The following is a 25484-nucleotide window of genomic DNA, read 5'->3' on the forward strand; positions in this document are numbered from 1 at the left end:
GTCACTGCTCCGATGAGAGATTGAACCGGGGCTGAGCAGCTGGCTCTGGGCCTTCAGATACCTGCACCTCAAAGACAGAACTGCACATCTCAGCAGGCTTGTTTCACGCAGCATTTAGCATCGAGGCCCACGTAAAGCAAAACCTGCCTGTGGAAGCAGCGTGCTGGGGGCCGTGCGCAGCCACCAGGCCTGCGATGAGGCTGGGGAGACGCCTGGGCTGGCCAGGGCAATGCTGAGGGTCATATCTAAGGATAAACTGAGGGAGAACGGGGCTCCTTGACGCCTTTGTGCCCAGCTGAGCAGGCTGAGCCCCCTCCCCAGCTCTCTGCCTCCCCAGGCTCTCTTCCACCTCCTGTCGTTGGTCTAGGCCCCTGGGACAGCGCAACTGTCCCAAGATGCTGCTTCAACACCTTGGAGCGTCTCTGTCCCCAGAGCTTTCCTTCTTTAGACAGGAGAAACCGAACCCTGCCCAATCTGTGTGTCCCAACAGCGCTACGTGATGCTCCTGGCCGTCAGGTTAAGTGCTCAACCCCTCACGTCCTCCCAGGGCTTTCCTCTGAGGCTGCCTAAGGATGCTGCCCCTCAGGGGTGCTGCCAGAGCATTCGATCCTGTTGGCAGCTTGTATTGAAAGCTGGGAGCAGCAACCCTGGGCTCAGCCCTTATTTTCCTCGGGAAACCCTCACAGCCACAGGTATAACGTGATCTACAATTGCATTAAAATAAAAAAGAACCTAAATGTCCCCAAATTACAGAGGGTGTTATTTCTCCTTACAGCACGGCTTTTATCTGTAGTTCCTCCTCCTTCTGGGCTACTGAGCATTGTTGTTAATATGGAAATCCTTGAGGGCACTCATGTCCCTTGTTACAACACTTCTTTAGGCTCTGTATGACTGGTCAGGTACTCAGGCATGAAGGAAGCCTGTACCAGTGCCTGGCCTCACTTTTTTTTTCTGTCTTAGGTTATACAGAGAATAAAAACCTCTTCCACTGACTGTGGTACAGCACTTGTTTAGCCAACCATTTCCTTTGCCCCTGCTAAAAATGTTTAGTAGTTTTCAATCTTGGACATCATCAACATATAACCATACCATCACCTCCTCTTCAGTCACTTTCCTAGAACTACATGTAGATGAGTGGGTTTTAACTCATTTGGACAACTGCAAAATACACCAGAAATTTAATTTAAATTCACACTTAGTAAAAAATAAAAAGTCCTTGCAGAGATAGAAAGCAAAATTAGACAGAAGTTCATAATGTATTCACTGCACCTATACAAACCACATAGGTCTTGTGCACCTTTAAACATATTTGTTAAACTGATAGATATTGAACACTACATCTGCAGACAGAAAATCATGGATATGACGAGGTAGAATGATGTGGGTGTAAGGCAGCAGGGAGCATTTTACAGAGCAAAATAAATGATTTGCAGATTTTTATTTTTTTATCTTTTGAAATTAATATTTTTTGGCAGTCGTACTGTTGTTGGATGCTGCAGTATACATATACATACAGTCTGTGACCTGTAACACGGCTTTAGCCAGCACCACTCATCATAGCCAAGTGCTTGAATGGCTTCTAGATTTTCAGTAGTCTTGTCATAATTTAAAATAAATTGGTTGGACTGAGTAAAGTGAATTCAGCCATGGTGAGAATACAGCATATTACCAAGGTGGAACACTGACACAATTTAAATTGCGTCCAAAATGTCTCATCAAGTAATAGGCAATTCATCATATCAAAATTCCCTCAATTGAAAATATTAGTAATTAAGCAAAGACTGTTAGTATACCACAGCAGAAAGGATATTGGTTTTATAAATACCAGCTCTGCTTATGCTAACAATAATGCCAGGAGCTATATTTAGTATGCTTCTGACATGTATTTAAATTTCAGGGCATGCTACACGGGGAAAAGCTGGCTCATTTCCATCAGTTATCCTCACTAGTAAATCTTTCCCAATTAACGTGTGTTCAAGTTGTCCACAAATGGTGTACCTCCAGCACACTGAGAGTCCATGAACTGATATCTGAAGTAGGAACATAGAATGGTTTAGGTTGGAAGGCACCTTAAAGATGATGCAGCAATATAGCGTCCTTATGTTTTAGTTATTTCCTTTTTAAAGTTGAGTGAAGAAATTTTCGTCAGGACAGTGGCTTTGGGTAACTCTACCCAGAAGCAGGACCTAGAGAGCTATCACAGGCTCATCCAAGAGACAGGGATTTGTTGGAGAAAGCAAGAAGTAAATGTATTCCAGAAATATACAATGGGAATAGTTCTTCCTCAGACTGCAGAGGCTATGGTGCAAGTATGAGGGTACTGGATGGGACTGCACCAGTGGAAGGTCTGTCCCCATGTCGCTGCAGATGAGACACTGCTGAATCCAGGACATGCTCTTCCTCCAGTGTTTATCCTTAGATATGACCCTGTTAGAGTAAGTCCCTCAATTCCACCTTCAAACATTTTTAACTTTCATTTTGTACTTTGTGCAACATTACTGGCTAACCTGAAAGCTGTAATCTGAAGTGACATCTGCACAGAATTTTATCCAATTCATTTTTGGTTTTCACCTCATGAAGAAACTCCCAAATAAAGCAGCTCTCATGAAGAATAAAGCTTTCACCAAGACAAAAATAAATAAATAAAAGTGTCTGAACTGTAAGGATGTAAGGATAGTTTAAAAACCAATCATAGCTTGTTATAAAGGAGGCAAAGAGATATATGATAAGAAAATTCTCAAGTGTGATTTGACCAATATCACACTTTTTTTTTCTTTTCCAGCTGTTTCTCGGGCATTCTTACATTGTCATTTACAAGTATGGTAGGTAAGGCAGCTGTTTGAAAATTACTTTCTGCTATTTTCTAATCCAGCTGGGATATATTTTTACATTTGTGTCAATTTTACCACAGTGTTAAATGTTTAAACATTTTAGTCCCCACAGAGCAGCAATGCAACCTCCACAAATTCAGTAGGCATTGCAAATATACAAAAAACGTCATGATATATCACCCTTGATGTGCCCAGAGGACACTGGCAACATCCACCTCATTGATCTACATTTTCTAAAGAAAGCTCCCCCTACCCTGAACAAGGACTTGTATTTAGGGGCACAGACCTATATACATTTAACAGAGCACAAAATGAAAACCCCAGTGGTCACATACTTCTGTTCATCACAAAACACCCTATATAGAAAGAGTAAATCATATTAACAATCTGGCCTGTAACAGGTTATGATAATTTAAAGTGATTTTTCTACTACTATCTCTCTTGACTGTCAATATATCAGTCTTAACACCAAAAGCACAATTTTTGCAGAACAGAATACAGGACCCTATCAGAGACCCCCAAATGCAAAACTTGCCAACATGCCTTCAGCATGATGCAGCCCCTTCCAGTAACTGCATCCCGCACCAGACACATCTGTCCAGACATCCTATGGCCAATGCACCTCCACTGAAAGCTCCGGATACATTCCCCAAAATTAGCCACTCTGCACCATGAGAAAGATACTTCAGATAATCAACAGAGGACAGAGATATGCAGTTGTCAGTGGGAAATTTGTTTTCACAGAATAGCCACTCCATCTCTGACTTCTAAGCCCTTGTCCCTGTGAAAGTCTTAAAAATACATTCAAAAGCCAAGTTTGGGAACTGAAATTCATAACTCAAGTGGACAGCTGAAATTGTGGACTCAGTGGGGATGGTGGCTTTATGGCACATGACAATTTTTCTCACTCTCATCTAGATCCTTGCTATTTCCCAGATGGTTACTACTTTTCTTTCTTTTTGTCCTAGAAGAACTAATGCCTTTTTCACCTCTCCCTTTTCTAATATCCACCTCCAGTCTTCAAGTGACAAGGACCTTTTTTCTTTTAAATCATCTGTTAACTTAATCAACGTAAGCTCAAAGTAGTTTATAGACAGTTTAATGTTCGTGATATCTACTTCAGACCTGAGGAAGACCTTATGTGTCTGCAATATTGCTTATGTTTTCAAATTCTGTTAGGTAGTTTAATAAATAATATTACCATTCCCTGTAAATACTTTGCCTTTTTATATCCTCATACCACTATAAGAATACAGCTATGCAAATACTTCACCTTACAAATTCATCAAATTACACGTTTCCAAAATTATATTCACTTGGGTTTTAAGACACTCCAATGCTTTTTAGCATCTGTATTTTCAAACCATAGAATCATGCAGACAAGAATGACTTCAGATGTGCTCACATCTGGCAAAGCACAGGCAATACATGCAATGACTACTTAGGGCTGAGAACCTATAACACCTCTGTGCAGGCAGAGCTAACTCTTCAAAGCCAGATTTGTTCTACAGTAGTCTATTTATTTGAAGCAAAACATGCAAATCCTTGGTGAAGTTAAAGATAAGAGAACTTTGTTTCCATGCTAGCTAGGACTAGGAAAGACTAGGAAAGTCTTGCAGGTGACAGGACTACAAGAGATTGTGCAGGTCTGGCATTGCTTCCCCAGCCTGGTCTATGCCAGGGCCTCAGTGCATTCTGCATAGGCACAGCTGGCAGGAGCAGGTACCAACTAGAGGTCAGAGGATCGCTGAGGACAAAGGCAACCTGTGGCAGCTTTGACACCAGGGAATAACATCGGTTTAAAAGTGAGTCATGTAGCTAGGGTACTAGATAAATAAAGAGCATAATTTTTCTTTCAGGGTTGAATCATAGAGACATTTGTGATCGGAAGAGAGATTCTTACTCCATCGTTTTTCATGCTACATCCGTATCATCTTTCACACCGTGTGAAAACAGATAAAGGAGAATGAAAATTGTTTTGGAAAATGATGCTGGCAGAAGCCTGTCAGCCTGTGAGCCCAGTAATTAACTGCTGCCCGTTTTGTCAAAGATAGTGTTATTTTCTCTCTTAGCTTTGACAATTATTTTTCCTCACTGTAACACAATTCTGTTTACTGTCTTTGCAACACTGTGTGAGAACATTCCATTTACATTTGCTTTTCTGTACGTCTAAAAATATGCTAGTCATTTTATGAAACGTTATCAGACCTTCCTTAACAAACTAGAGTGATGCACTACACTTGTGTGCTTTCGGGTGCCACTGTGCACACTGGGAATCTTCAGCGCAGGTCCCAGCTGGTGCCTGCCTCCGGGGATTCTTGCAAGAATATATATTTTTAATTAAAAATCTGTCTCATATAAGCAAAGCAATTAGAAAAATACACAATGAATTCTGCTATTGGTACAGTGCTGAGAAAGCCTCGTTCACTTTTATGAATTTAATATAAATCAAGAGAATATCACAATTTAACCACAGCAAGTCTCTAGCTCTGACCCTTCAATATTTAAAGAGTAAATTCAGTTTCAGTCTCTGCCAGGCTCTGAAAACCTCTTGCAAACTCACCATTCAGGATGAGCTGTGCTATGTGAGCATAACACTGGCATGTTACGATATTATTCAGGAATCTTTCCACCTGATGTAGCTACTATCACACAGTTTGTATGTGGGACTTCAAAGGACTATTTGCTGTTCTTCCAGTTACCTTTTCAATTTTTGGCTTTTTTTTTTGGCTAAAAGAACAGCTGCAATCTGCAGATTGCACTGAGGTCACTTAATGCTCACCTACAGCAGCCATGAGCACCAAATTTTGAAACCCAGGAAGCTCAAGACCGATTCAAGACGCAGATATTGGCAACACTTCCAGTCACAGAATACCAGTTGTCAGAGCAGAGCAGAGCCTGTCCCACCAGACAAGTCTGCTTTAAGATTTTAAAGCATTTACTTAGTTATCAATTCTAAGTGAATCACTTCTTGCAACTGAGCATACACAAACTAATGAATCCAAAGCCATGAACAAGAGAGGGAGTAATCGCCTACCTCCTCAGATTACCATTGATTCAACAATTCACTTATTTTCAATTAAATTAAATATTTATGAAGTGCAGGAAAAGCATGTACCCTAGGTTGAATAAAATTATCTGAAATTTAAACATATTTCAGTGCATCAGAAAATAGCATTTCATTTTTTTTCTCTTTCAAGCACTTACAGTGAAATGCGACTTAGGGCTTCTTATACCATTATGCTTTTTAAAAATATTACTTGCTTGATTAAACCAAAACAGCACAGTCATTTTGACTGTATTTTATTAAGGCTACCAGAAAATAAAGACTATTTATTTTCAATACAAATTAATCCTATCAGCGATGTCCATGTCGTTCAGCTCAGATAAACTGTTCAAGATCCTTCTGTCCTAATCATCTTTCCTGAAATAATCTTTCAGCTGGTGGCTCACGATATGATTCACTGGAAGAATGTCAGTGGCAATTTCATCAACACGCGATGGCAGAACAGAAGGTAAGGCTGGAGGATTACACTGCCGCAGAGCACTGTTCTTATGCAGAAGTTAATAAAGCATGGTTGTCACTTCACTTAATATCAATAACGGTCTGAGGATATTACTAGAGGTTTTGAGCCACTTACCGTTCAATAAACTTCGTATAACTACCCCGATTTTCACAGCACAATCTTTAGTCCAGAACAGGATTTGGAGATTATATGCTGTCCTTACAGCTTTTTGAAAAATTAGTCACTGGTTTTGTGTTGACATGCAGTATTTGCTTTAAGATCAGTTAGCCAGAGAAGCAGTCAGGGAACATTGGAAATACAGCAAACACAGACCATGCACTCACACATTCCCTGAGGATCCACACAGGCAGGTTGCAAGCCAGGAGGATGCAAGCGAAGCAGGCGAGGGGACACAAGCCAGACACCATGCCAGCTATGCAGATGGATCACAGAAATATCCAGTACTGCAGGATATGCCCAACCAGAAAAAAAGTGGCAAGTGGCAGCAATGACCATCTATACTCCTCAGCTATGAATATAATCATAGCTGGGATGAAATGGAGATGTCAGAGGTCACCATGAAATTTCTGAATAATTTGGAATTCTGTGAATCTGTCAAACCAGAGCGATGGAGACTGTCCCTTAAGATGCTGATGTCTCTGGCCAGTTATGTGATACAGGGAGAGAAGGAAGATAACACCAGGGTGTGCAAACCCATTATACATGCGTGTGGGTACCATTATTCTCACAGTACAACCCACAGCCAGCTACAGAATGCAGGTACGCAGCTCAAAGCTTGCCTTGGGGAAGAGATGGGGTTGGTGTCCCCTTCCTCGTGGGGCCACGTTTCCCATCGCGGTGTGCAACACCAGGTTTTGCAGGCTGGGGGTCTCTCTCAGCAGGCTGCATTGACATGGAGGGGACATAAGAGGTCATCGTGGATCATCTGCCATGGCTCTGTGCACCTGAGAGACCATATCCATGAGCTGCAAATCACAGCTGGAAAATAATCTCGTGCTTTGCTTCCTCTCCCACCTCAGTCTCTCGGGGAGAGTGCAGGAGGGCATGCTAGCAAGGCCTCTGTGATATTTTTTCTGCCCCATGTTTTTTTTCTGTTTGTAAGGGAGGTGGGTATTGCTACCCTTTTTCCTAGATGGGTGATATGGGAGATATGCATCAAAGTCACTATAAATTACAAACTACTGTTATTTTAGGAGTCAGTCTGATTTTATGGTGGATGTGGAGTTTTTGTTTCCTTCCTCTCTCAACGTGAAGACATGAAACTCAGTTTTCATAAAAAGCCACAAGATCTAAAATATCTACAATTATTTAGTAGTTTTCCTTTGAATTTAAACCAGAACTGTGTGTCTCTTCAGGTCTGATCCTTGCATTTCCAAAATGCCACAGTCATTCTTTTACAGTAACTCCCAGTGACTTGAAGATGGGTCATGCTGCTAACATGCAAAGTATTACGTTGAGAAATTACCAAAAGTCACATTTCTGCATCTCTTGAGACTGTGAAAAGTGTTCCATTTGGGGCATGTGGTTGAGAAACCATAAACCTGCTTGATTTTCACAACAGTTGCTGAAAACCATAACAAATATAAAATAGATCTCAGGCTAAATTCTCTAGACTTTTATTGTTCGCTGCCCAACAGGCTACGAGTCAGAATTTCCAAAGACAATATGCACATCCCGAAGGGATGACATCAATTGTTCTGCAGGAAAATATAAGAATGTTCACAGACTTACAAAAATATATCGAGCAACCAAGATGTAGCCCTTTCAGTATCAAGGGTAAATAGGTGTAGAGGTCACTTCTGTAGCTTCTCTTTAATCATCACTGCCAGCCACATGAAACCCCTACTCTAAATTAGATTCCCACAATGTCAGCTGTGAACCCTTTTAAACACTGCACAAGAAATGTGTTTATATAAATATTACACTTTGAAAAATTAATGCAATTTTAAAGATTGGAATCTTAACCAGCAAACAACCCACCAAAGTCTGAATTAAGGTTCCCATGGTAACCCGAACTACCTTGTAATTCTCAAACACTGAGCGGGGGGGAGCTGGTCTGGAGGATGGGTGCAACAACACAGAGCTTGAAAGCCAAGACATCGGTCAATGAGAAATGAAAAACCACCTCCTTCTGCCTGCCATGGGGAAGGAGATGAGAGCAGTGCCCCATGCTCGATCCCGTCATAGATTATCGGCACCGTGCCATACAGATGTGTAAAAATCGGAAGCTTCACACAAATATTATGGCATGCTAAATAATTAAAGATGAGAGATTTAATTTATCATGGTTTTTGCCTGTTCTCTTCCATTCTTTCACTTCAGAACACTAATTCTTCTGGTTAAAAGATTAACTGCTTTAGTAGTTTAATTAAAACAAAGACAGGTTTATAGCTTTAATATTACGTGAAGTCTCCTAGTGAACATCTCCACGTATTACACCACTGGGTCCTCTTTGCTTTCAGTTTAAAACAACGAAAATATTTGTACTTTAAAAAATGATAAATTAAAAAAAAAAAGGGAAACAACAACAAAAAGAGACTTTTGCTTCTTTCTCCTCACAGTTTCTTCAAAAGATTATCATCAGTAACCTCTCATTCCCTCTGCTCCTACCAGTACAGGATCTGTGGAGTGTTCCCGGACAAACACCAGCAAGTCTCATACACAGCAATGGCAAAACCCATACCAATTCCCGCAAGGGCACGCACAAGCCCTAACAAGCAGAAAAGTCACATAAGAAGCCTATGGGCTTCCCTAGTCTTTGCGAAGAAATGTTGGATTATGTTTCCTTTCAGTTTTTTATCAGTGCCTTTGTACAGAATCTGTGATTGCAGGAATGTAACACTGTGTTGCTGTGAAAATAGTGAAAATAAAGTTCATAAAAAATGAGAGACCTATTCTACCTTTCAGCAGTAGGTTATAAGAATTGCTGCTTTTTTGACGTGTTTTTATTTTTCCTTTTTTATTCTTCTTCTTTTTTTTTTTTTTCCCTGTATGCTCCAAAAGACAGTTAGAAGAAAAATATGGTGTGAGGGACAAATCAATTATTTACTATATAATCTTGAACAAATCTCCAAACAATTTTGTGAGCACGGAAATAACTCATGCGTGACATAATCAAACAGGGGTTTCTAAAATGTACAGATATGGAATGTATGACAAGGAAAAATGACATTTCCCAAGTATGGGTTTCAAACGCTGCAGTTTTTACAGTATTCACAGCCCAGGGACTACTAAGCAAAGGTGTTCTTTTAACAGCTGTGTTTTTTCAGCTCTCAAGTGGTCCATTATGTTCTGAAATCCCTTGTCAATACTCCACTTGGAGAAAAACATCCCAGTTCGACAAAGGGGGTCCTTGGCAGCGTATTCACTGTGTTGTGCTTTCGCTGCAACACACACACTCTGAGAGCGCACTTGTCCCACGTGCCACATGCAAAGCATGCCCAGAAAATCAACAGGGTCCCCTGTGGGCTGCCTTTTTGAGCTGAAAATACAGGAGAGAAGCAGAGAAAAGCCGTCGGCACTGAACCACAGAGCAAGGCCAGCGCACCGTGTGCGACAAGGTCTGCACTTCAAGGCTGCTGAGGGCTGCAAAGCAGGCAGGGCCATTCGATCCCTGCAATGGGACAGAATTGGCCATGCTCATTTTCTAGACAGTCGTTTTCTTTCAAACTTTTTTTTTTTTTTTAAATCACTGTAGCCTATTGAAGCTCCCCAGAGCATACGATGCTACTGTACTCGCACACACGTTGGATTAATGGGCAGGGGGTTACGTGACACCGCCACAGCCTAATGGTGTGTCCAGGCATGTTCGTATCCATACCAGGGGCACTCTGCCAGAGAGACATCTCTTCCCCCAGCTGCCCACCAACTAAAAAATTTATATATAAGCCAAGATGGCAGTGCTGCTGAGGATGAGCTGACACCTTCTCCAGAAAATCCCTATTTTAAAAAATCTAGCACTTAATAATCTTTAATATCTCGGAGTACTTTATTTCACCCATAACCAGTTTATTAGACTTCATTTAATTTAAGCTAAAAGAGTTCAGTTTTTGTTGTTTTGTTTTTTAATCTAAGCAGTTCTAGTCTCCCAGCCCACGGGATGGATTATACTCAAGGAATAAATCCAGGCTGGGCAGACAGAAAGAGCTCTGCACAGCACGTTGTTCTTCGCAGCCCCCCAGTGCGAAGTTTCTGCTGCAGATGCTGGAAAACACATTTCTCCTGGCACTCAGCAGGATGGGGAGGACTGACCAACTCTAATGTAAGGCTGGCAGTCAACACGGCAGGGGATTAAAGGATGAGTAAAGGACAAGAGTTTTGCGGTTAAGACAACCTGCTGCTGCTCTGCAGAGCTATGCTGTAACCTTGCCTCTAAGCCCCAGTCCCCACGGGAAGGTGATGTGCTGCCCAAACCATGTGTTTACAGGCACTTGTTATTTGCACATTCCTCTTCTGAGCATCCGACCCGAGACCTTCTCATGTGGTTTCTGGAATGGTTGCTCAGTCTCTGCAAAGAGGTCGGTGAGAAATGACCTTCCAGCAAATAACAAGAGGGTCGTAAAAAGAAGTTCTCCTGGATCTGTGTTTGGAGCTGACGACAGCTAGTCAATGTGTATCTGTAAGAGGGTTCGAGAGCATACAGTAAATAAGGACAGAGGTCACACTTTACGTAAAGGAACTGCCATGAAATGGTGAAGAACTCTTCTGAGTTTTAAGCTTTAAATTGCGTTTACTGAAGAGTAGATTTTTTTTTTTTTTGGGTACAAACCTTAGTATTCTTATACCTATAGTTTGTGTACTGATATACAGACACACATTTGAACAAACAGGCATGAAGTCTGCTTAAAAACTAAAGAAAGATACACATCTGTTAAAAACTGCCTCTACTCCAAACTGTTTTCATCTCTTGAAATGAAATTTTCATTAATGGATTGTGACTGGATTAAACGCTGCGCTCTTAGCTTTTCTTCTCGAGTACTAAATGTGAAGGATATTTAATGTGACAAAAAATTCACATCTTTATCAATATTTTATCATTAGTGGTACGTGTCTTCCTCAATGCCTCTTGGCAATATTAATTTACTGCACCATTCATAGTTAAAGGAAATCACCTGCTGTTTCATATCAATGCAAAGAGGGAAACAGAAGTCTTCAAATATTCATTATCAACTCCTCTTCATAAAGGACATCTTGTTTGTTTGATTCCCTTTGTTAGATTGCTCTTTTCTTTGTTATGCTGAAAAAAAGCTCCCAACAACAACAATAAATCGAGCTAATTGTGTGAAAGGCTTTCATGTACTTTTTGTGTGCACAGGAACAGACAGATCTTGCATCTCAGTGTTTTCCTCATTTAAGTACATTAATATTTTCAAAGTGGATAAATAAAATCTTGATTTGAAAACATTATAGCTAAAACACTAGCCTAATTTGGGAGATTGTGAGCAAACTGCAGAGCTGAAGAAGCAAGCTACAAAAGGGTCCTGATGTTTGAGCTCCTTTTAGTGTGGCAGGCAGCAGGAACAACATATATTTTCTGACCTTGCTTTGTGACTAGTTCATGCAATTTGGTAGAGGATATCATTTTAGTAATTACATATGGGTTCCCTGCTGCCGTACTTATCCGTGGTCTTGTGGCGCTCAGAGGGGCAGTGATTTGGTGTGATAGATTACTGTGGAAAATTGCCCATGCTAGAAAGCAAGCTGTCTGATAAAAAGAGGCAATCACACAATTGCTTCCTTGGTCACCACTTCAGAGATGGGGTTTTCAAATACAAGATGTGTTTAAGTGACTGGAAAATGATGAAATGCTTCCCACAGTATTGTTTCACTCTGATTCTCCTCCGCCACTGTGTTTTACTTGAACGCTAAATCCCCCCCAAAAGGATGGAGGAAAATATCAATAAATAGTACTGTTTTACATGGCCAGTGTATCTCTCTCCCATCTTGAGAACATCAGATGTGACCCCAGAGGACAGCTGATCTTTGGTGACTGTAGCAGAGCAGGGCGGTAAGCATGGCCTGCTCTTTGCAGTCACCCCAGAACTGACTGCTTCCCAGGTGCAGAAAGAAAGGCTTCCTAACAATGAAAAGGCAGGCAATTCCCTCATATCTTCAGCTTATTCCAAGGTGATATGCAGCTAAACTACTCTATTAGCTGTATTTTAATTTTCTAACACCGCTTTCCTTAGAAATACCATCACTATCCTTTCACTGCATCAGACTGCCCGTAGTGAGCAATATTTTTTTCTGATTACTCGGTTTTTATCTGTGAGCTCAGGTTCTTTCTACCTTAAAAAGTCACAGCTCATTTACAGCCAAGTTTACAGAATCTCAACATGAACCTCCCCTGAATACTTTCTGAGCAACAACAAAAAATATTTTTTGTGTTTTTCACCAGAAATATTTTTTTAAGTCAAATATTTCTTTGCTTTCATATTCCAATTGCCTGAAAATGGCATGAAAGTATTGTGGCCTAGTTCAAAAGACATATGAAGAAAAACCTTTCTAAATTAAAATGCTTATATATTTAAGTACAAAAATGAGACTTTAGAAGAAGAAATGTATTTCCAGAAAGTAGCAGCAGCAGCAAAGTTAACAAACAGTTTAAGTTGCAGAATGGAGAACACTTTTGAAGACATAAAAGGTTGCCAAGGAAATATTAACTCTGGCCTCCTGTGCAAAGGGATTATGGTGCAATCTCTAATTACACAGCCAAATCCTCGTTTTCCACTGCTCTTTTCAGATCCCAGTTTCAGCAGTGTGCCAGAACCCATCCTTGGGGGGGGGGGGGGGGGGGGGAGGTACTCTCTGCAGGGCAGTTGTAACATAGGCAGCCCACCACATAATAACAAGCATTACAAAAATACCCTTTCATATGCTGCCCATCTGAAGATACCGTGCCTTGTTACATCTGGGTTCTCCCAGTTCCTAGGACCACCTGTAGGCCATCAACCAAATGACGAGGAAAGCCTTTAATGGTTTCTGGAGCAGCCTGTCTATTAGATCATCCCGACAGGCACTGATTCTAGGGAGTGCATGGCTTCATGTTTCAGCCCTTGAAGCTGAGCCTGAAGGAGAAATCAGAGCTCATGGAAAAAAAATGAGTAATTTGCCTTACAGTCTTTCCCAGTTGGGTTGATCAGAAATAATCAAAAATTATACTGTGCAGAAAGACTGCTGTACAAGTGACTGGAGTTGGAAGCCCTTAATCCAGCAGTTCACAGAGAAAGGAGAAAATACACATATGGATAATGTAGATTGTGAGTTTATATGAGTGTTTAAGAAAGAAGAAGGCAACGTCTCATTAGGGACTGGGAATCTGCACAAGAAAGACAAGCAAGAGCTAGAAGGGACAAGTTTAATATGTAAGTAGTTTCTTTGGGAAGTAACTAGAATCAGTTCAACAGAAATAATTAAATTGAAGATCAATGGTAAGAACAAACAAGGAAATACCCTGAGAAGATGTCAGATAATTTATTTGTGATACAAATGAAGCCACTCAGTAATTTCTCAGAGTTCTATGAGCACAGTCAATGCTTGTACAGCAAACAAGTACACATCGAGGTAAGTCATTAGCAGGAGAGTAACAGGAAGGTTCACCATCAGCCAAACAGGTAATTAATAACTGGGATCCAGAGGAACAGTTGGGTATATATATCTGATCCAGATAACATTGATTTTTAATCAATGGCCAAAATAAAAGAGCTTTGCAGACAAATTGCATTTTTTTACAGTCCTTGTGAACTTTTCTCTTCAGGATACAACTTGCTGCAGAATTATCTTAGCATTTCTATGTGTGTATGCACATGGGTTACATATGTATACTGTGTATGTGTGTACCCAATATTTAGGAGATTAGAGGTGTGTGCATATAATAAACACCCAAACTGGGAGACAAGTTATAACTATGAGCCAATAGGTAAAACTACTTCACAAAGAAGTAGTGCAGACAAAAAGAGAAAAATCTACAAGCATATGAAGAGTCACAGAACAATGAAAGCTGCTGAAATCAAGGAAATTTGTAAAACCATACATCATGGGCAATTAGACATAACATGAAAACCTTTAGCTAGTATAATTATCCGTGCGCAATGCATTTTTGTTGAATGTATTCATTCATTTCTTTGTGCATTTACTTCTCTCCTGAAGTCAATGAAAATTACACCCAGAAGAAGTTAGACACTAGCATTTCTACACTAGAATGGTGCAGTCCAAAACACGTTCTCTGTAAATCAGGCTTGTGTCTATTTAAAAGATGTACAGTATCAGTTTCCTAGCTTTTCTACAGACTTATTGTTCATCATATAAATCTATCTGCTTAGCCAGGACACTAAAAAGTCATTTATGCACTCGAATCTCAGTATTTATGGGTAGCATGCTCCTACAGTGAGTACCTCCTGTAGCAGACTGTGAGCCCGCACCAATTCCCGACAAATTGTGTCCACCCTTGTGTCCACCCTTGTTGTGGCTGCAATCAGATGGTGAGGAGTAATGAGGGTGATACTGGGATCACCTGGGGTCGTGTCACAAAGCCCTAGCTGACACTTCACAATGGATGGCAAGTTTCCCCCCCTCCAGAGTCTGACGTGGGCATGGGCTGTGGTGACCACACTGTGGTGGGAGACACCTTCCCCTGCCCTAGGACACCCACAGTGGAGAAAGAGGATGGGCACAGGCTCTCTCTGCTTGGATAAGGTTTTCTGTACCCGGCTTTTGTGAAGACTTCCACTTCCCACCTCCCAGTGAGGATGAAGGTGTGATTTCCCCAGGGCCGGAGTGCAGAGGCCGCTTTCCACACTAGCACTGATCAGATCAGGTTCGAGCCTTTCTTCTGCAGGACAGCCAATGGGTCATGATGCTTCCTTACTTGTGTTAACTTAATGAAATAAGGTTCGAGCCTCCATACTGTGCGGACATGGCTCATAGCATGAGCATCATGAGATGTCTCATGACTGAAAACACGAAGCTGAAGGCCTGGCAAAAGTCTTGGAACAACAAAATAAAGAACTGCTTAAGAAATCTGCTACCTCAGACTGGGATGTGGGTATAGACTCTCAGTTTGGTGTAGGTCCAAGAGCTGTGTTTTATGGATACACATTTTTTTTTCCCCTTTGTGCAGTTTAAGAGAGCCTGGGATATCATTTAACTTGTACATGACTCCATACAGACATGCAGGTGCCTTGGCTGGTGGCTTTGTCCTGAAAAGAGAGGTGTATGTGGCAATGTACAGTTTAGGTTCTCTATATGTCTTCATCAGATTTCACATTTATAATCAAAATGATGTGCCACACATCTTCAGTTCTTCTTGTTGCAGATATCACAAGGTATTTTTAAAAAACAATCATAAATGCTGCAAGTGAAAGAACTATTTCTGTCTTCCTTGTGAACGTGATGGTTGAGAATGGATGAAAGATCTTTCTGACAGGACTGCCCAGACAAAGATGTCTTCACACTGAACCAACGAAGGGAAACATTAAGACATCCAAAAGAAATCAGTGGTTATGGTCTAGAGCAAAACCATTTGAGAAGCATCAGGGGGTGAAACCCAGCTTCCTGCTGGTTTTATACATCGTCACGTCTAAGGAAATAGTGGTGAATGTGACTGGCATGACCAGGTACTGTATTTATGAATGAGAAGGAAGGAGGGGAGTGGGGAAACGTGCTGAGGTTGTGGGAACGACCACCATCTCTGTTGTTTTAAAAAGCACTGCAGCTAAGTGAGAAAGCTGGTTGCGTGCTTCGTGAAGGCTTCTTGGTTTGTGCAGAGAGATCAGTTCAAGCATGAAAAAGAAGTCAGGGAATTCTGGCCTTTAAGGAATAGCTCCCCACTCCAATATTAAACATGTGTAAATTATTTAGCCTGCCCTTTACACAGATTTTCAGTTGAGGAGAAAGCAAACCAGCCAAACTCTCTGCATGAAAAATCACAAGCAACTAGTTAGTCACCGTGAAAAATATTTATATGTAATTCTAAAACCTGAATGTAATTAAAGACAAAGTAAAGGATATACTTTGCTTTGTCTAACACTTCACTCCATGTGTGTATTTGTGTGGTTGGTACCACCAACAGTGGTATCATTATGTCTGTCTAAATAATTTCCATGATGAAGCAAGTTTGAGAAAAGTATGTACAACTCAGCTCTAAAATACTCTCCTTAGGCCAGGCCCAGATATGTAACTATGTTCTAATACCTAAATTTTTACTCACATTTGCATTGGAGAATAGAAAATGATTCCTAAAAGCTATCTCCTGTCACATCAGTTTCAGGAGAAATTAATATATTTCACTACGATAAAGAAAAACAGTAAATAAAATTTTGCCTATCATTTCTTTGGGTTGCTCTTTCAGCCACAGGTGCTGTGCTGAGTTTGGGTGCCCAAGCACGTACAAGAAGAGTGAGTTCTGAGTTCTTCCTAGACAGCAGGACCAGGTCACAGCAGTGCTCATGGAGCAGAGGCTCTCAGGAGGCAGTGATTTTCTTTCTTTCTTTCTTGCTTGCTTGCTTGCTTTCTTGCTTTTTTTTTTTTCTTTTTTTCTTTTTTTTCTTTCCAGTGCTCCAGGCACAAACAGGGCACGGAACAAAGCCAGACCTGCCTGTGGCAGATGCAGCCATGTGGGTGAAAAGAGCTGACCACGGCTGACCTGGAGGCAGTGACGAATAACACATTTAGGCTGCTGTGAGGTGGGACATGGACAAACTATGACAGGTCTTAGAAGCCCGGGTGAGAGAAAGGACGGTGTCTGACGGGAAGGGGAATGAAGAGTGCCAAGAAGCTTGCTGGGCTGCACTGGGTCTTTGCTGTGATGAGCTCTCCGTCCACAGCACTATATGCCCCACTGGGATCATTAAACACATTTCTCCACCTCACAGCGTGCCTCTATTATTCTGTGTGATTTTAAGCACTTCTGTATTTATTTCCCGTGGCTGAATGGCACACCAGAGCCCAATTCACAGCAGCCGTGCACGGACAGCATGTGTCTCTGCTTTGCAGACCGCTCACTGCAGCAGTGAGCATCATTAGCAGCACTTGGCTCATTCTCCTGATGTCCTGGGGAAATCACACAGGAGGAAGGAGGACGAGCTGCTATGAGTGGAGGTCTCCATGCACCATCCTACTTCATTTCACCTTCAGTCCTGCCTGATGGCATGACTCTGAGCATCCCCACCCACCTCTCTTGTCTCCCTGTATCCTCTATTCCCCAGGTCAGTCCCATCCTTCCCGGGGAAAGGGAAGGGCTCTGGTCTGAGGGTGCTGCATCCCTCCCACAGGCCCTTAGTGGGAAGTGAGGAGTAAGGTTTCAGCAGTGGGAAGTGTTGCCCGTTGCCTCCAGCTGCCCCAGGAGCCCCAGGGAAACATTCAGTGTCTCTGCACAGCCCAGGGGTGCAGATGGTTTGTGAGCTATGGGATAAACACAGCTTGCAGGATGGGAAGACTGAAAAACCACAGTGCCCAGAGGAACAGCTTTCCCTTTCCACCAGGAGAATTATCTGAGCAGAGTTTCTGTATCATTACTTAAGCATCTTTCTTTTATCCCTTGAAAACCTTTCCAGTGTTGCGTTATTTCACTCTTATTTTCCTGACCTCGCGTTTTTTAACTTCAAGTCAACTTCTTGGCTTGCAGTCACACCGATTTGTTTGTTTTGTCTAGCCTGGTACCTAAGCCTGCTCTCTTCCTGCTGCTGCGACCTGTGCTTCAAGGCTTGCAGCTCAGATTACTTCTGCAGCAGATCGCTTGTCTCAGATCGATGCTGGAAGCAGGCATGCTCCTGCCTTCACTGCTGCAGCTGGGACCAGAGATGTGTTTGTCCACCCATGAGCCTCAGCCTTAGTCAGGCACAGCTATGTCTAATGCAGCAGTTAATAAAAGTGGTCTGCAAGCTATGGACGGTGCAGACAATACCAGTCGGGGAAGAAGTAGAAACCATCAATTAATTTCCCAGATGCATTCATTTTCTAATTGCTTGGCACCAGATATAATCCCAGTAGACTTCTAAACCAGTATCTCCTGCTGACAGCATTATCACCATCAGCAATTGCTGAAGAGCTCTTGGTAGAACTTCAAATGTTCAGTCAGGGCAAAATTTTACTTGAAAAGAGGGTAGTAATTCAAAATATGACACAGTAAATTCATAGCAGGCATCAATATTCCAGCTTAATTTCTGACTGTTATATTCTCTCAGAACTGAAAAGATTATATGCTGTAACTAGCCATGAAATTTAATCTCCCCACAAAATGCAGTGTTATTAGAAAAATGAGCCTGAGGTATTCCAATGCAATTACACAAGGAATAGCTTACTGCTGAAAAATTGCAATATATCAGAAAATGAGCAAGGGAGGAAAAAAACTGGATTGTCAATTGCAGCAGACTGGGATTTCTTTTCCTTACAGACCAGATCCTTTTATCTTTGCTCGGAAGATGAAGTACTTTACCCACTGACTCTACTGGAATGATTAAAGGAGTAAGGTACCATTTGACAGAAGCAATAATGTCAGAATTTAGTGTTCTGGGAAACAAAAACAATTCAAATAACAAGAAATTCACCTGTGGCATAAGAACAACCACTCCACACGATGAATGAAAGCATTATACGGTTGCTATGCGTTATCAATTCCAAGTTCTCAATTAAATGTCTCAGAAAATAAAGTGTATTAACACTCTCCAGACTTTTTATCTCCACAAAGACTTCAGATACTCAGATCATTTGCCTCTCTTTTAAAGGATCTGGGTGGTGTTAATAAGGGTGGCACAGCTGTATCATGTCTAAACCCCGAGCAGCGATGTGGAAATACACCCTTCTGGCTTCAATATGCCTAAAACTAAATATAACTTCACAAGCAATCAAAATATTTTCAAAGCTCTTGTATCTTTTCCCTCTACAATATCTGTACGATACCGGGGATCTGAAACTCAGTACCAGTGTTAAGCACTCAGCTACTCTAGTGGCAGGATTATTGTTTACACAAAAGTATTCTCAGACCTCTATGTGCCATGTGAGATGCCTTTGGGAAAACCAAGGTTTAGGCTTAATTATGCTATTTGCAGTAGCCCTACTGATAGCAATGTTAAACATGTAGATTAATGTCTAAGGTATCAAGACTGATCTTCCTTAAATGCATTAATGCCCTACAGTTAGGTATAGAACATGAATAAATTTGAAGACAAGCCTCATTTCTTTTTAAAAATGGCTTATTTTTTGCAAATAGCATAATTGATAAATAGAAACAGGAGGGACTCAGCAAGGCCACCTGGTCCATCTCACCATGGTGAGGCAGAACCAGAAGAGGTTGCATCCAACCACGGACCTTGGATGACAATGCTTCCACAGCCTTCTCCACAACCTCCCTACAACATCTCTATTTAAAATGAAGTTTTCCAATGTCTAACGTGAGTGATTCTGCAATTCTCACCCGTTATTACTTGTTTTATCCACTATGGGCATGGAGAACAGATTATCAAATTTTGCAATGTATCTCTATGATTTGTAGACTCGCTGTATCAGATCATTCTTTTCTTCCTCAGGCTTAGGAACCCCATTCTTGTCAAACTGACACCAAACTTACATCATATAGGAATGGCCTTTTTCTGCCTTTCTCCTCCCCATGTTTCAACACAACACAACTTCACAACTTTTGTTATTTCATCTACTGCCCTAGCCATTTCATTTCTCTTTCTGCCTATCTCCTTTTCTCTTTTACTTTCTCTTTCAGTGAAAGTAACAGTGAAGAAGAAAAAAAAAAAAAAGAATCCAAAAGTTAAAATCCTAAAGAGAATTTATTTCAGAAAGCTGAAAACGCCTGCCAAAAATAATTCAAAATATTTTTTTCCTTTAAAAATGTGAAACTACAAATATTTTCAGATTTTCTGTAAAAAAAAATAGCAGTAGCTTTCTGCTATCTTAACATACAAGTTGGACGTATACAGCAGCATATTAAAAAATTGTTATGAACATGCAACTATTCCTACTGAGTGCAAAAATAAGAGAGGGGATACAGCTACAATTATGATGACACATTTGTAATTCTGAAAAGAAAATTGTGTAAGTGTAGGGAGCTTCCATTATACTTGAGCAAACTGAGATGAATGAAAGCACTGATGAAATAATCTTGGCTATTATGTATGTGTAAAAATCAGAGCAGGAGAATCTCTGTTCACTCACTGCTGCAGAGATGTTCCTACGATGCTTAAAATTACTCTGGCCTGATTAGGCATCTCACACCTGAGTAGGAAAATAAACAGAATGCAGGGAATGACTGGAGAATCTCCGTACTGAAATTCAGTGTCTTGATATGGGAAGCAACCATGTCACAGCTTGTTCATAGGCTGAACAAGCCCCATCTTAAAAGCTGTGGGGCTCTCTTATTGGCTTCTTCTATGTAGAAGGTCTTCCTGAGCTTCTCTCCTCCTATATTTAGGAACCTTCTTCTGATTTCTAAGTCTCTTAAAATTTCTGCTCTAAATTTACTCATAGCCATATATACACAGATATTTTCATGCCAGCACTGTCCTTTAGTTTAAATTGTTCTTTCTCACTTCTATCCCCCCACCCTGATATTTACATGCAGTGCTTTGCAATGCTAAAACAAGCCAAATCTTTAAGTCCCATTTTTTTAATGCCATTTTTTTTTCATTTCCGTGATCCCTTTAGTAGCCCTTTTTTTTGGCATCTCTGGAGTGAATCACACACTCATGCTAGAAGCCAGGAGAAAGAAAAGCAAGCCCAGAGAGGACTGGCTGTCACTTCTCTCCAGCCACAAGCTCACTCAGCTGTAACTGCGACACTCCCTTACAATATTTGCCAACAGTCCTCATGCAAATGATGGTGAAACCAAACAGATGAATTATAATGAAGAAACCACTGATTGCTAAATGGACACATCTACGTATTTACAGGCCACATCGCCTCTGAGCATTCACTTTACCAAATGAGAGAAGGGAATTTCATCTCACTTGCTGCAATGGGTCGTTTGCTCCCATGACCACACTGGCAGCATTTTCCTGGTTGGGGTTAATCTCTTCCAATTAAGATGCAATTCTAAAGGAGGTCTCCCCAAAGTCTTACTAGATGCAATTCACATTCCTGTGATGAAAAGGTCTCTTCTAGTACTTTCTGGGATTGTTTCTGATATTTTCAGGACCACGTGCCTTTGATCATACTAATGGCCACTAGGTAGCCAATAAACCTGCTGAGTTTTTTTCAGAGGATGATCTCTTAGCTAAAATTATTATTATTTCCTAACTATAGGTACTTGTATTTTTATACAATTGAGTTCCACCCCACTTCTTCTAGTAGAGACTTCAAGGTCATCTGGCTCCCTTTGTACGATAACCATATCTCTTCTTTATTGATGCAGATTTCACACTTGAGATGGTCAGCAAATTTCATTAGCACACATCTACCAAGGTCATAAATTAAAATACTAAATAATAAGATTAGCCCCCAAAACAGTTTTGGAGGGACTCTATTAATATCTTCCCCTTGGCCTAATACTTCCTTTTTCAGCACCACCTGGTCTTGTCTCTTCTTTGGCCAGTTCCTCACCCAAAATGCAATTTTTATACTACTCCCACTTTCTCTCTGATATTGTATCAGTGATTTACTGCAGTTCAGGGAACTAGCGTCTCTTGTGCCCATAAACCCTGTTGTCTTACCAAAGAGCCAGCTGAACCCTTTGGAAGGAAGCACCAAGAACAAGAACTTGACCCTCCTGGACATCCAGCTGCACTCCTGTCCAGTGAAACACAGGGAAAAGTATCACCCCATCCTAGTCAGTCTGGAAGAAAGGGGAATAGCTTTTCCCAGACGTGAAAGCAAGCACTCAGTGTCAGCCCCTAGCAGACAGCCGTACCTCCTCCTGCTCCGATCACAAAGCCACGTACAGGAAGAGAGGTCAGAGCTGCTGTTTGCCTGTGAGAGAGGGCCTCGAAGAGGAGATGGGAATATAACTCCTGGCCTTTACTTGCTGTGCCTAAATCAGTCCCTTGGGGATGTTTCTCTGCCCACCTGCGTAAAAGACCCTGATACCTTGATTCCTCTCTTTTTCTTCTTGCCAGTATGACAGAGCACTCTGCTACCACATGCATGCTCACTTAATGGTGGCTTTTTCATCTATAATTCATGGTTTATTTATTTATTTCTTTATTTTCTGACAGAGGAGCTTTATTCAAACAAGAATCATTTGAATACTGGCTGATAGCCTTCTTCACACACAGAGCCGGACTCGAGGTTCACAACAGCCCCAACATGCTAGCATTAACTTCACCTAAATGATGCCTCCATCAGAAAGCCTGGAGAGCCTTCACCTCTTATATTGCACACTAAAGACCATATGGAAACTCATTTAAAAGGAATGAAGTGCACTGACCTTCTGTCTTATTGCAATGCTTCCAAAGACCATCAAAAGCCAGTACAAAGCTGTAGTGACAGATATATGGAGCATGGTGTATTCTTTTATTGTTACCAACTGAAAGCAATTTTTATCAATTACACACTCATCAAGCACAGATTACACATTGGCTACAAGTTATTGCTGTGCTTATTGTTATTGTCAGTATTATGCCATGTTGGAACCGACAATATTTTTGAGCAGGAGCAGAAGTAAATGTTTTCATTTAAGCAGTGAGGGATAACAATGGCAGTTGGTCCATACAAGTAATTAAGTGAATTATTCACTTAATTATTCACCTTCATTCTATGAAACTGCTTATTAATATAATTCATTTAAATTTTGTTCCTTTCCATCTGAAAGATGTAGGCAGACTCTAACCCTGACAACACTGCACAGTGACCGCATTGTGTGCCAGAAGAACAGCACGAAGGCATGAACAGTTTGCACTGTGATAACTAATAACCAGAGCACAGGCTGAGAAATACATGGAAGGCTTATGACAGGTGATATATAACAACCAGAATCAACTTCGGTGGATGTTTTTGAGGGCCACAGAAAAATACTGTGTAATCCCTGGGATATTTTATTTTTAAATAATTTAAACCTAGTTTAAAAATACATTCAGTAGACTTACGTACTTAAAAAGAAAATAGAGAACACTGTCAAATACATAGAACATTTTACTGATATGACAGCAAGGGAAGGAGAGAACAGGAATGGGTCTGCAAGTGACTTGGATCATGCACTGGAAATTTTAGAGAGACAGCATTTCGGATTCTCTGCTGTTAAATTATTTCCTCAAGGCTGAGTTAATTTAATGGCAAAAGAGTCCATAACAATGTCAAATTATGCATTTTTAAACTACTCTGAGCATTTATGTATCACCACAAGTTTGATACATCTTTTGCTGGTATGGTCAGGATTTAGCATCAAGCCCAGAATTCATTTGCCTCCTCAGTTTAAAATATTTAATGTTCCCTAATCCAACATGGAGAGTCTGGATGCACAAATAAGTGGAGCGCACTACTTGCTGCTCCATTTTTGATAGCTCACTGATTTTTTTTTTTTTTAACAGCACTGCTTGAAGTGTGAGAAGGATTTCTCAAGGGTACCATAATAAATAAAAATGTGCAAACTACAAAGGGTCGCTTCTCCTTTTGTTGTCAGTAAATTGGTTTCCAACAATCTCAAAGGTAAAGAAAATGTATGAGAAGTATGCACCCCAACATTGTTGTGTGGAGAAAAAAAAAACAAAAAACAAAAAACACTATGTTATGCAAAATAAATGGTGCATGTCTCTTGTGGTTACAAGGATGCAGGAAAACATCTGGACTCAGTGAAGCACATCTTCCAAAAATGGAGACAATTAAGTGACTACTGGGGAACAAAACAAAGAAAGGAAAAACGTTTGTGTCCAGATTTCCCTCAAAATTAACAACGGCTACAATGACAAGTGTGGTGACAGCAGCAGTGCCTGCCAGCTCCCCAGCAGAGACCTGCGCCAGCCCCCTCTAACAAAAGCCGTAACACTGAGCATGAACGTGGCTTGATGGAGGAGAGCTCATTTCAATAATGCTCCAGTTAAGCCCCCGTTTTCTACCTCCAGGCTATGGTGGATGGATGGATGTCGGTGCTGCAGCTGGGAGATGAAGTTGATCTGCATGCCCAAGCTAGATTTAATCTAATAGCAGCGCCGAGATGATGATTATCCAGCTAGCTTGAGCATATCAATCTGCGTGACAACCACACATCCGATGGCAGGATAGCTGGAATCATGAGCAAATAATAACCTTCTTTGGGAAAATCCCAGCGTCCTTGAACAGCAATGGGAAGTGAACACAGAAGTAGACGTGACCTAAAGCTGAAGATCTACACCGCAAGAGAGCGGAGGGTGGGATTCAGCTCCAGGTGAGACACCTGCACATAGGTGTAACAACGCAGGTGTCTTTGTGTGAGCTGGGCTTGCTCCCAGAATATCAATGACAACCTGGCCAACACAGGTGGAGGCGTTTAGTGGGTATCCATCTCAGCCTCAAATAGACACCTATGTATGGTCAGCTGAACAGCGTTTTAGACTGTCCTCAGCTTGCAGTCTGTGCCATCTGTTTTAACTGGTTAGAGAAGTTATTTTCTTATTACAGTGCATCCACATGTAGAAAAGGGCCTACTTTTGCTCTGCTCCTCCAAATGTTGCTGTCTCGCACCAGGGTCTGGGACAGCAATAACTGGAAACAGTTCCTCCAGACGTGATCTGACTTCATGCTGACCTGAGCTGCCCTTTAGAGAGGCCACTCCGCATAAACCTGAACTGAGTTACTTTCTCCTGGCTATGGGCATACCAAAACCTCCAGGTGGATGAGATCTCACACTTCAGAGAGGCAAAAAAGGGGAGATCTCCAGATACAGAAGATAGCAGTGTTTTCCCAAAGGTCCTCTCGCTTCACTGTGGGATAGACCTAGTTCAAGGGGGTATTCCTGGGTGGTAGGCTGTGTCTTTACACAGTGAAATAAAAGAGTACCAAAGACCAGGCTCAAGCACTGGGTATCTACTCATCCTTACTATCAGCTCAACTGCTAAATCTGTTTTTCAGCTATTTCAATGAGCTCTCTCCAACACAGACGTGCTATGAAGGGAGCTAGTTCCAGGTAGTATGGTGCCGGTTCATACTACTTGACTTCTGAGACATAAATCAGCCCCTGCCTCTCCTTTACTTAGTATTGTGTAAAACTCCCCAG

General features: G+C 41.3%; 1 protein-coding gene and 1 long non-coding RNA gene across 7 annotated transcripts in view; one reads left to right on the forward strand and one right to left on the reverse strand.

Moving 5' to 3' along the window:
- Window positions 1-25484, reverse strand: part of MTUS2 (microtubule associated scaffold protein 2) — a 285432-nt gene that overhangs the window by 104691 nt on the left and 155257 nt on the right. The gene's annotated exons all lie outside the window — the stretch shown is intronic.
- Window positions 1-25484, forward strand: part of LOC308179962 — a 46194-nt gene that overhangs the window by 19410 nt on the left and 1300 nt on the right. The window contains exon 1 of the long non-coding RNA XR_013940697.1: window positions 1-24656. This exon is cut by the window's left edge and continues 19410 nt beyond it. This is a non-coding gene — a long non-coding RNA (uncharacterized lncRNA). The remainder of the gene's footprint in view (window positions 24657-25484) is intronic.

The sequence above is a fragment of the Anser brachyrhynchus genome (assembly GCF_964034855.1).
Source record: "Anser brachyrhynchus genome assembly, chromosome: 1".
In the NCBI taxonomy this organism is placed as follows: domain Eukaryota; kingdom Metazoa; phylum Chordata; class Aves; order Anseriformes; family Anatidae; genus Anser; species Anser brachyrhynchus.